The sequence below is a fragment of the Anolis sagrei genome, chromosome 2, assembly GCF_037176765.1.
Source record: "Anolis sagrei isolate rAnoSag1 chromosome 2, rAnoSag1.mat, whole genome shotgun sequence".
In the NCBI taxonomy this organism is placed as follows: domain Eukaryota; kingdom Metazoa; phylum Chordata; class Lepidosauria; order Squamata; family Dactyloidae; genus Anolis; species Anolis sagrei.
This window is the reverse complement of record NC_090022.1, coordinates 64,658,008-64,670,955: the sequence shown is the minus strand read 5'-3', so window position 1 is coordinate 64,670,955 and position 12,948 is coordinate 64,658,008. Positions and strand designations below refer to the sequence as shown.

At 36.7% G+C, this 12,948-nt stretch overlaps 1 protein-coding gene across 1 annotated transcript in view; it reads left to right on the top strand.

The window, feature by feature from the left end:
* SYN2 (synapsin II) overlaps positions 1 to 12,948 on the top strand; it is a 176,625-nt gene that overhangs the window by 122,209 nt on the left and 41,468 nt on the right. The gene's annotated exons all lie outside the window — the stretch shown is intronic.

Here is a 12,948-nt window from a genome sequence, read left to right as displayed (position 1 = left end):
TTTTTTAATATAAAAAGGTACGTCAATTTGCCAAAAGTATTTTATGTCATTTTCTCACACTGTCAAAAGTAAAGTGCATGGTCAAAATCTAATACAAACTTCTACTTTATGGCTAAGTTTTTGTTTCAGCCCCTGATCTTTCCTTGCTCCTCCCAACATTTTCTGAGAATGACATCTCTGGGCTAGTTGCACAGACCATCATTCATGAAGAGGAAGTGTTTCAATGCTTAGCTTGTGAGGCCCACATAGTTTGTAGAGGCAAGCAGGGCCTGCTAGGAGACAATTGCAAGAGAGAAGTGTAGATGCTACCCACAATACATTTATTTGACATCCTGATTCAACATTTATTTAAAAAAATAATTTTGTAAGATAAACTTCTGTCAAAGCATTGTAGTCATGGTGTGAGGGTGTGCAATTTGGATTTTTCCCTCCTATTAAATATAGCATGTTTATCATAATTAAAGGGAGAGAGGAATGTTCTTCTATATATGTGATAATTGTCCCACATGAGATGAAAGAACTGAAACCAAAGGGGGATGGTGAAGATTCATGAGGTGCTGCCCAGAAGACAGAGAAGGTTCTTTATTCTCTGTTTACAGCTGCACACGAGGACCAATTCACCACTGGATAAAATGGTACAGACACTGTTCAGATAATAGCATAATGATGTTAATGCTGTGAGCAATGACCTCCAGGAGTTTTGCTCATGATGGTCACCAATAAGCCAAGTGTGAGAAGGGGAAGGTAAGTGCCACCCCCTGTCCCTGGGCCACTTGAGACCAAAGAAAGCAGGATGGCCATGTGAACAGCTGCTGCTGAATAGGAAGTGGCCCAACTGTTTAGACTGTCACAAATTGCAGGTGATAGGATGAATTGACACCACTAAGTCCTTTCTCCCCCTTCCCGACACATTTGGTATGTGTAGATGGGCCCAGAGTCACAGAGTTTGGCTTGTACATGGCCCTCTTCTGCTTTTTCTCTTGCCTACTTCCTGATTCTATAAAACTGAGATAACAGCATTCCTAAAAGCAGAGGAAGAGACTACAGCGTGCCATTACAGTGGGGCTGTATGCTTTCTTTCCAGTTTGGCTATAGATGACATAGATACCTTTTTGAAAAAAAATAGTAGGGAATTATTAAATATGTTGAATTATTTCGTTTATTTGCTCCATTCAAAAAATCTGTGAACACTGATTTGGAGTCAACTGTTTACCAGCCACACTCAACTGGTGCCACATTCTTAAAGTGAATTAATTGGAGCCTACATATTCTCATAAGTCTAGTTCAGCTAGTAATTACCCTTCTCTCCGATGAATAGATGGCGTGATTCCCTATAGCCCTTGGCTCTACAGGAGTTTTCTTCTTATTTATGTCCAGAAATTCATAACAAAAAACAAGAGTAGCTTGTTTCACCATGTTGCAACACACCAAACAAATTATAACATGTTGGTATTGCTCCAATAAACTGGCTCTATACTGCTAAAGTTAAAGCTCATGGCCAATTTCATGCTGTTTTAGGAAATTAGTTATCTGTTCTCCCTACTGCCTTCAGAATTCATTGCTTTTATCCTGCTGATTATTATAATTTCCTTAATTTTCAGAAACTGCTTGATCCTTGTTAATGAAGGTGCTACCTTCTTAACGTTTTTAAAATTCAGTAAAACTTCCACAGTTGGGTCTTGTATGGATCTTATGGTAGCTTATTTGAATCATCAATGTAATGTTTGAGCGGGGTGATAAGTGCTTCCCTCACATATGTTTTTGTTTCTTTCATATAGGCACATATAAGCCTCAGATAACCCAGTTTTTACAAAGGTTTTTTATGCCCACGCCACTCCTTTTTTCTCAACTTCTGAAAACCAAACCCATGAGATATGGCTGCAGGAACTAGGTTTAGCTAGCCTGGAGAAGAAGAAAAATGGAGGTTCATATGATATAGGGAAGCAATGGGTCCTTTTATAAACTTTCTTCCTCTTTTAAAAAAGTCTGAAACTCTTTTTACAGACTAATCATGATTTAAGACTCTTTGTGGAAAATTTGTATGTATAGTTTTTATATTGAAAATAGCATTTCCTATTATTTTCTTGGTGGAAAGTGCTGTTTTCTAAACAAAATTGTGTGCAAATTTTGCATAGAAAATATCCCCATTGCTATATCTTCTGCACATGAAATAATATTTCTGTGTGAAAAAACATTATTTTCTGGGTAGAAAGTATTATTTCTTGAGTAGGAAATACTGTTTTCTGTACAAAACAACTGTGTGTGAATTTTGCATAGAATAAGCCCCAAATTGCAAAGATTCTCGCTAATTCAGGATTGCTCTTATCAAAATTCCTTGACTCTCAAGAAGCATAGTGCTGTCATTTTAAAACATATTGGTTCAGAAGGTAGAACATAAGTCTGTGAATCTAAATTAAAAGAATAAAGATTACAACTAAATATTAGGAAGACCTTTCTGAGGCTGTTTGAACATGAAATACCCCAGAATCTTATGGGAGTTTTAAAACAGAGGTTGAATAGCATATATCAAAGTAGCTTTAACACTGGTGAGGAGGTGTTAGATTACATAATCCTTGGAGAACTTTCCAACTCTAAAGATTTGTGATTATATTCATAAAATAAATTGCCTGGGTAAGTTGTGTGGATGCTACAGAATGTTCAATTTCTGTGAATATACATACACAGAAATCGGAAATACAATGTCATGGGCAATCCTTTTGTATTCAATGATATATCTACACTTTGGAATGTTGCCTAGTTCTTTCATGGCTGACTTTCAAGTCTCTTGAATATAGTCTCAGATCTGATTTATGATTGAGACGAGGTATAGGAAATCTTTTACCATTTAAATATCTTCATATTCTATTTTAATGTAAATCAACTGCTGTCATTTTTGTTTTCATAATGTTCAGCTGTAAACCTGTCTGTGTACTTCCTTCTTTAGTTGTTCCAGTTCTTTGCTGTTTCCTAGTATTTTCTCATGGTGATGATGCTACAGTTTCTGGAAAATGTTGAAAATATAATTTTAGTAGAAACAAATTCACCATAACAAACTGGTGCCACAGCATGCTCAGCATGTCCTTCCAGAATATTATAAAAACATCTGAAAATCATATATGTAGACAACCTAAATGTTTCGCTCCAACTCAACAGTTTTTGTTATGAAAGTGCCATTAACTGATAAATCCAATTAACCATAACTGACTATGGGATTTGCAGTAAAACAATTAAATTGCCCATGCCAGGAAAGCTCAAATAAAGAGTACATTAAACTAGTAGTTCATTAAATATATAGCATAAAGAGTGAGGGAATGGATAAACTAAACAAAAATAATATTGTATAATTAGTGCCAATATAAATCAAACCATGGACATTTTACTATTAAGACAAAACAGACTGCAAAGCACAATGTAAATTATTCAGTGCAATATATCTTTTAATATCACTTTTTATAAGAGTATCCTGCAGCTCTATCTAATTGATATTAAAATACAACTTTGCTGTCACCGAATAAACAAACCTAATGGCTGTTTTATTTGCAGGAATCTAAAACAGAATGTTTGGCTTGTTGTGGAAACAAAGATTGGTGGTACAGCTTGAGTGGAAACACCTTTTCCCCATGATAACTCTTCCAGGTGTGAATTTCCCTTCCAAGGGGTAGATTTCTCTCACTTCCTGTGGTCTCACCCTTGTTCTTAACTATGAATTGTTTGTAAGTTGGATGTTTGTAACTTGGGGACTGCCTGTAATTATAAGAGGACATATTCTATTTCCTCTTAGGAGTTATTTTACTATTGCTAATGAAGCTTAAATTTCACTTCCCTTTGTGTAGGGGTGCAAATACATTGTGAAATTAACAGAGTTTGAAACCACTTTAGCTGCCATGACTCAATGCTGTGGAAGCATGGATAATGTAGTTTGGTGAGAGACCAACACTCTTGCAGAGAAGGTTTGTAAAACTACAACTCTTACGATTCCATAACAGTGAGTGATGGCAGTTAAACTAGTGTCACACTGCAATAAGTCTATAGTGTAGATATACCCATAGATTTCACATGGCTTAAAAAGGGGGAGTGGTTTCTTTCGGCATTAAGATCTGTCCACACCAACTGAACAACATCTGATATAAAATATAGACCTGTAGCACAACCCGAAGACTTTTCATTTCTTTTCCTGTGTGATTTTTAACATATTTTGCCTGGTGAAGTTTGTAGTGCTTTGAAAGTGTACATGAACTGTTCTGTGCAGTTTTACGGTGTATGGTCAATGCAGCTACCTCTGAACATGTTTCCAGAGATGTTTTTCATATAAAGAACTGCAATCAGATTATTGACTGCTGCTGGCCACAGGGAACATAGAGATCTATGAACAGATCATCTCTGGGTACATTTCATAGTGTAAAGTCGTGTATAGCTGAAGTCATAGGCCCCTTCTACATTGACACGATAATGGGGCTGAATTGGAGGAATCAGTTTCATTGTGTGGGTGATCAGATTGCCATTCATGAATCTGGATTGAGACCAGACATTTACCACAGGTCCTGGATTCAAACCATTTTGCAGGTTTTTTTTATTTCTGTTTCCCGAATAGAAGCACATTAGTGAGACAGAGGCATATAGGGCAAAAATAAATAAATAAATAAATAAATAAATAAATAAAAGGGACAGCTGCAGAGGCAATCAATTATCTCTCCTAGGGAGTCAGGTATCTCCCGTTGCTCAGCCATGCTTTTGGGGTTCTTCTCAGTAAACCCCATTTGAATTCTTTGCTGTGGTTTAAGGGTGGTGGGTGTCTACAATGCACTCCTTGTTTTGTAGAGTCTGTTTTGCTCTGGATCTGGGATACACTGGGATCAGCTGCAGTGCATTATCTGGCTTACATTGGACTTGCTTGAGACTTTTTAATGCTCTGCTTCCTGTGTAATCAATGCTGCAGCGCACATTGGTGGTGTGTGCTTTCTTGCTGCTGCAGTCTCAAGTCAGCTGGAGCTGCATTACATGGGCCCTGAAAGACCACATCCTTTCATTTCAGACTACCTGCATTGTTTTGAGATCTTCAAAAAGGCCCATCGAGGTGCAGTTGGTGGGAATATGGCAGAGGGCCTTCTTGGTAGTTGTTTTGAGTACCAGAATGGGAAACAGTGGGGAAATAAATAACTGTTTGGAAAGGGGGTATTCTTTTTGATAGTTCTGCTATCACTGTGTAATTTTTTTCATGTCTTAATTTTTTATTTATTTAATGTATATGTATATTATGCTTCTCTCGTGGGAGAAAAAACAATATAAATGGTGGTGTAATAATGATAATGATAAAAGTGATAATGATAATAAAAATGATTAGTGTTGCAAGCTTAATTACTTTTATTATTATTATCGCTGTTATCTTTATCATTATTACACCATATTTTATATCATAAGATGACAAGGTAGCTTGCAATTAAATTAAACAAATTAAAATAATTTTAAAAACAAATTAAGCATTTTAAAAGAAAATTAAACTATTTAACAGTTTTAAAATGTTAAAACAGCTTAAAACCACATACTTGTACAGATTTGGATAAAACTATTAAACCCCCAAAAATTCAATAAAAATGCCAGGCCTCCAGATTGGGGGCATTGCCCAACCCAATCAAATGCAGGAACCATTGTGTGAAATGCATTGTTGCTGTACTGTCCCTACTTTTCTCCCCCTTCTGAGTTTAAAATGGTGTGACAAAGGCTATTCAAATATCAGGAGACTTTAACTGCCTGCTACTTATTGTGCTACATGCCATGAGCAGAATATGACTATATTTCTGATGGGAAATCCTCTTCGTGAATAATCAGAACTTTATAAATATAACATTCACAGCTAAATTTTCTCATATTACCTATTTCTGGATTTTGTGCCAACAGTTTTAACCACAAGCCGGAGTAATATATGTATATGAATAATTCATAGGCAGGCACTATCTCATATGTGTGACATAATGTAAAACTGGTGTTGAAGTTTTTTCTAATATTGGCTTGGATATTGTCAGTCCTTTTTCATTTCTTTGAATGGAAAAACTAAGCACATCTAATGCATGAGAAAATAATAGAAAAAGAACAATAGCTAGAACTTTGTATTGTATTCACATTACCCAGATATTTTGGACCTCCAAAACACACACATTCGACTTCCATTTAATTTTCCTGATTAAATCACAAATATCTTGGCATTTAAATCTTTCCCTTCAAGCCACAACAAGGAGGAGAAAAAATGCTTTCTGTTTTGTAAGCAGCAGCATAGTAGTCCACAGCTCTTGTTAAAACAGGCCAGAAAGCTGTTATAAAATTGTTAGTGCAATGCAGCTCTTTTTACTTTGGAAAACCAAGCCATTCTTTTGGAACCCATGGGTTGGACACTTGCAGGAATAATACTGACCCTGACTTAAGAAACCTCCTGGTCTTAGGAAAAGGAAGCTGAAACCCAAAAAATCTTACAGTGAAAATGGTCTATTAAAAGAAATGAAAGTGTTGCAATAATATGTAATGTCTTAATGAGATATTGCCTGTCTTAATAAACATTTCTGGTATTAACAAAACTCTGTTGGTCACTTTGCTTTGGGAAAACTGTATTTTTCTTTCTTTAAAAGGGGAGACTTGCTTGCCATGTTTCCTAAAACCAGAGGGAAAGTCCAAATATAGAAAGAACAAATCTTTCAAAGTACTTTCCTGTTTGAAACTCCAGTTTTATGAGGATCCAAATAATTGATGTAAAAGTACATCTACGGGGATTTTTGTTGTTGCTGCTACTGCAGCGACTACTTTTATTTATATCCCACCTGACACTTAATGCAGTTTTCCAAAATTAAAACAGATGCAGCTAAAAGAATATCCTTTAAAAATACTAAAAAAAAACTATAATTAGACAATAAACAGCTTTTAAAATAATTTAATATCATATTAATTAAAAGCAAAAAAACCCCCAGGAATTGTCCAGAATAGTATTGGAATCAATTTCCTTATAAACAAGTATTTGGTCTTGAGGAGCTTCTTACTCTTTATAATAGCAGACCCTGTCCATTCATACTCCTTCTCATCAGTGGCTCTTTACTGATCTGACCATGGAGAGTAATTGCCAACTGTCAGCAATGTATAGCCTTACATTCTTGGTACCATCCTTGGATATGGAGTCTTGGAAGCATTCTTTGGACTTTGCTCCTTCACCTATCCCAGCCTTTCTGATTTTACACACTCAGTTTCAGGGAACCTATAAAGGGGAATGACAGCAACATAGTTCTGTTCCATCACATCCCACTTTAGTATCAACGATCACTTCCCTATCAGTGTCTGGGTTCCCTATCCAGATGCTTTTACTTCATCCCAACTAGAATAGAAGCTACTCCTTCTAATCTTGCAATAGGTGGAACAGGTTCTTCATCCTGTCAGTTTTTTATTTGGTGCTTTATTTTATTTTATTTATTTACAGCATTTATATACCGCTTTTCTCACCCCTGGGGGGACTCAAAGCTTTACTTTGATGTCCAAAGGTGAAATTTTTGAGTATCTTCTGCATGTAGACTCTCACCACACCTCTCTCCATTCTTAGAATTAGACAAGTTTTCCACATGGCTATCAAAACCAACACTGGCAAATCACCTTCTTTCAGATCTTTGGAACTCATAAATCACCAGCAAACTTGGTATGTTAAATTCTCTAGAGCTTATCCTCAAACATGAATAGCAAGAGCTTTCCTCCCATCAAATCATCTGAATTAATTGATGCTGCAAGAGCATTGACTCAACCTCAAGCTTAGCAAATACTTAATCTTGTTAGGACATATGGCAAATTCAGTGTTCAGCAACCTATAGCCTCAACTTCAAATACATGTTCTGGTTCATCAACCATTTTGACATCCAGAGGAACAAGCTGTTAAAGATCCTATCAATCCCTATATAGGTCTATCTATCACTTTCTTGAGAAATGGATGGTACCAAACAATATTGAAAGAAATACTCTTCAGCCTGGTGGACACATCTCAAACAGACTGTGGAGTTCACACAAATTACGTAATTATACAAAGCCCCTGGTCCATGTCAGACCCATAAAAATACATTAGTATATTACAAATGTTTAAAGTCATAAATGCTTTCAAGACATTGACAAATATTCAATTCTAGACAACATTCGTCACTTTCAACAGCTTAACAATGATCTTCCACATCAGCAAACAAGGAAGTGCAAATTCAAAGATACTATCATACAACACAATCTGATTCTGGGATTGAAGCATCCAGTACAACATCATGAGCTCTACATAATATCTCCTAGGAATGCTGACAAATGAACTGAGTCACTCAGAATGATAGTGAAAGTCTGACCCAGCAATGTGAGTGGCATCCTCATAACTCTGATAGACAACATTGCTTTGCTACACTTCTGTCTCCCACCTCATCCCAGCCTTCTCATTCAGTAGTGGGAATGAGTTCAGCATCCAAACTCTATAGGAGTTTAGAGAATATACTTGACCTGAATATACGCCATCAATTTTAGAAATCCTGCAAACTTTGACATTATCATCAACCTTGGCAACTGATTCCTATACATAGGTCTTTTGATTTCAGCTGCCTTTGTTAGGACCTTTCCCTTTGCCCATGAGACATCTTAAAGTTAAGGAATGGGAGATTTTGCTTCATAACAGAAGTCAAAGTTGCTGGTCTATGACTACTTTAGATGGATATATCAAGGACAGCACGTTAAAGTTGATGTTTCAGAGACCCAGATATATCATCATTATATTCGCATCTTTTTTAATAGATTTAGAGTGAAGCTCATTTAACTAAGTCTTATCTGATTTTTAAAATCTCTGAGAAATGTCAGATCTTTAAAAGTAGATTAAAAGCTATATAAACTACTAAAAATCATGTGATAATATCAGTACTTTTCAGTTGCTAACATTAAATAGTGTTAGAAAATAATTTCCACTGGGGTAAGGTGTTGCAGTTTTTGTTCTTGTTTCCAGTTTAAAAATAAAGTTCATTTAAAAGAAAACAACTATTGAATATTAGACTTAAGATTTTGGAGGTCGGAGTTCTAATCCCTACTTGGCCATGAAAATTCATTGAGTGACCTTAGGCAAGTCACTCTCTTTCAACCTCAGAGGGAGGCAAAGGTGAAATCCTCCCGGAATAAATCTTGCGACAAAATCACTTGGTAAATTGGTCTTAGGGTCACCATAAGTCAGAAATGACTTGAAGGCTACCACCATCACAACAATATAGTGGTCGACATATGAGTCATATATTTTATCAAGGGAAGAAGGTTCTATCATTAATATCTTTGGGTTTCAGTTTATTGTATTAAATTGTACTTTGAAATAATATGCCAAAGTTTGCATTGTATAGGGTACCAGGCATTTGAAACCAGTCAGCACCAATCCCTCAGTCCACCCATCAGTGGTCAGCCAAGGACAACATAAATGAGATTTCCACATGAGTATAACTGAGTCTATGATCTTCCTGTTATACCAGGGCATACCAGCAACCCATAAGTGAGTCCTGGTCCTAGAGATCTGAACCCTAAAGGCCCTTAAAGAGAACCTCAAAGACAGTATAATCAGTACTCAGGTCCTGATTCCTCACAATAAGATGTTTAGATGCCATCCTCATGCTGCCAAACCAAATGAAGCAGTAATCAAAACCAGCCCAAATATGTTGCCCTAATCCAAAATGTACATCCAGACTAGGTGAAATATGGTGTACAGGCAAAAGGAAAGATCCAGCTGTAGTGCAATCTACCATCCTGTAGTTGTAGTCCTAAAATCCTAGAGTATCGTTTTGGTCACATCAATCCTTTCCAGGCTGACAGCTCTCTTTCCAGCAAGCCTGGCCAATGCAGCATGATATTGAGGAAGCATCTGTGGAGTCAAGATTAGCCTTAGTAGCTTAAATTAGGTCCCTTTTTGTGTGAAGCCAGACCAATCTCCACAAGTTGAATGAACAAGGCATCAAGTGGACCAAGTGGCAGCAGATGGTTGGCAGAAATATGTCCCACAGGACTCCCCCTCAGAGGCAAACTTCTGACCACCAGTTGAGGCAATATACTTTACAGGCAAATGCACAGCACTCTGTCTGCATATATAACACATTATAAAATGGATGTGGTAACTAAAAAATCAGATGGATAATCCAAGCTCAAGGCATGTGTATGGTTTAAAGATGGAAGATTTCTTCCTACCAGTTGCCTGAATCTCATGAGATAATTGTTCCATTCCTAAAGGAATGCCCTCTCATTTCAGCTAGTGGTAGCCAAAGTACCATTAGGTAGACCTGTACTGAAGCCTCATGCTGAAGCCTCATGGGAGAAGAGTGTGGTCTATGAATGAGAAGCCATGATCTGAGAGTGAATAACCAAAATGTAATGTTGGTTTGGATGAGATCCTGGATTTCCTTTTTTGCCTGGATGTAAGGAAAGACCTTAAGCCTTCAACACTTGCCTTAAGCTATAAAATCAAGAGCTAGTGACCAACTCATGCCACATCTAGACTATCATATAAAATCCAGATTATCTGCTTTGAACTGGATATTAGACTACACTATCATATAATCCAGTTCAAAGCAGATAATCTGGATTTTATATGGCATTATAGATGGGGCCTCACTGATGTAGACCTGGCATGTGTTCAATATTAAAACACTTGCTCTCAGGCCAAACAGCAAAATGTTGGGCATTTGCCAGACCAGTATGGAAAATACATTATGGGCCTCTAGATGTTTGATTGACATGGTGAGTGCTCTTGCTAGTGTCCTGTGACTGCAAACAATGCAGAGATTGGAAAACCTCCAGGCTTGAGTGAAGAAGAAATGGTTGCAAGATGCAAGGCCAGATCTTGTGCTTGTCTCCTTGGACATGAGTCCTGCTAAGTTCAATGAGACTGAGTTTAGGTATGTGTGATCAAAATTACAGGCTATGTCCTATTGCTTTGCCCTTGAATATGATCAATGCAGACTTAACAAGACTTAATAAGACTTCAAATTAGGGAGGGGAGAAGCAGATGGACAGTTTGTCAAAGTATTTTAAAATATTGCGATGCTCTCGAATTCCATGTCAAATATGAGTAAAGTCTACAGTGAAAGTCCTGTGGTATAGCATATTCTAATTTATTTCCTGACAAAAGTGTTTAGTAGTCATCAGTAAAACCTGTCAGTTCAAAGAAATCAGCTTTCACATGAAATGCTCTTCAATCAGAAAGTCAAGTGCTGTTAGTTCTTCCAGCCTTTTCCATTTCATCATCCATTCTTCATACTTCTGAATGTAATATATAAATACATTATTCATAAGAAAATACGTTCCTAAGGTCATAGAAACCTTAACCCATTATGTATAATGACAATATTCTTAATGTGTACTTAGCATTGTACTATTGTGGGTGTATTGTAGCTTATATAGATCCTACTTTAGAAAGTGGGTACAAATAAGAATAGAAACCCATCTCATTTCCAGAGTCAAGAATATCCATTGTGGAATATTGCCTACCAGCAGTTATTTATAGGAATAGCAGAATGTCTTAGTTAACCCAAAGAAATGTCTTCACTGAGGTAATTTTACATATTATTGAAAAATAAGGAGAAATAGTTTATCATCTAATACATTACTATGTTTGGTATTTTTAGTGTCAGATAATAACACTGGGGAACAATTTTTAACATAATTCTTGTTGAGTTTGATTTTCCAGCTGTTTTAGACTTAAATAGGCATGCTGATTTTAAAACTGCTGTTAGTTTTCTTCTATCACATCAAGTTTTTTCTCTACAGCTTATCTTGATTTGACCACTCTAGGCTGGATAGAGAAAAGCACTCGCTCTCTCTCCTATTGGCTGAGAAGAAACCTCCCTTGAGGAGAGAGGGGTAGGGGGTAACATTGGAGACCCGCAAAAGGTTCACATTTGTCTAAGCTATTCAGTTACACATGAGGCAACATGGTGAGAGGTTGTGTGCCCCTCTACATAGTGAATCGTATTTTGAAGTGTCGTCCGAGTTTTTGTCTGTATACAAGGAGTTACAGAATTTATTTTTTATTTACATATGTACATATTTCCTTTCCTTTAGATCATGTCTGCCTCTGCTATTTCTCATTGTAGGTGCCTAAACAACTTTGATTTGTTTTGTTATATCTGTGGCAGTTTTATCATTCCCAATCAAAGGACAAACATTAGTGCATTTGTCAAGCAGCCTATTATGCATATTTTAAAGTAAAACTTGGTGATCAAGATAAATTTTGGGCCTCTCACAAGGTGTGCAAGCAGTGTGTCAAGAGTTTAAAAATGTGGACAAGGGGGACATGTAATAAATTGCCATTTGGTATACCTATGGTTTGGCAAGAGCCCAGAGATCATTCAAGTGACTATTTGTTTTGTATAGTGAAAACATCAGGAAATAAAAAGAAAAATAAATCGAAAATAAAGTATCTTAATCTACCATCAGCTCTACGCCCAGTGGCTCATTCAGCTGAAATGCAGTGCCAGTTTTCATTATAACTACCCTCTTTTAAAAACAAGAGTATGGTGAAGAACTAAGTCAGGGGTCCTCAAACTAAGGCCCGGGGGCTGGATGCGGCCCTCCAAGGTCATTTACTTGGCCCTCGCTCAGGGTAAACCTAAGTCTGAAAGCACACAACAACAACAATCCTATCTCATCAGCCAAAAGTAGGCTCACACTTCCCATTGAAATACTAATAAGTTTATATTTGTTAAAATTGTTCTTCATTTTAATTATTGTATTTTTAAATGTTTTTTACACTACAAATAAGGTATGTACAGTGTACATAGGAATTCATTCATGTGCTTTGCAAATTATAATCCGGCCCTCCAACAGTTTGAGGGACTGTGACCTGGCCCTCTGTTTAAAAAGTTTGTGGACCCCTGAACTAAGTGATAACAACAATAACGATTTTTAAATTTAAGGGATTTGATTTTGCAAGGAATT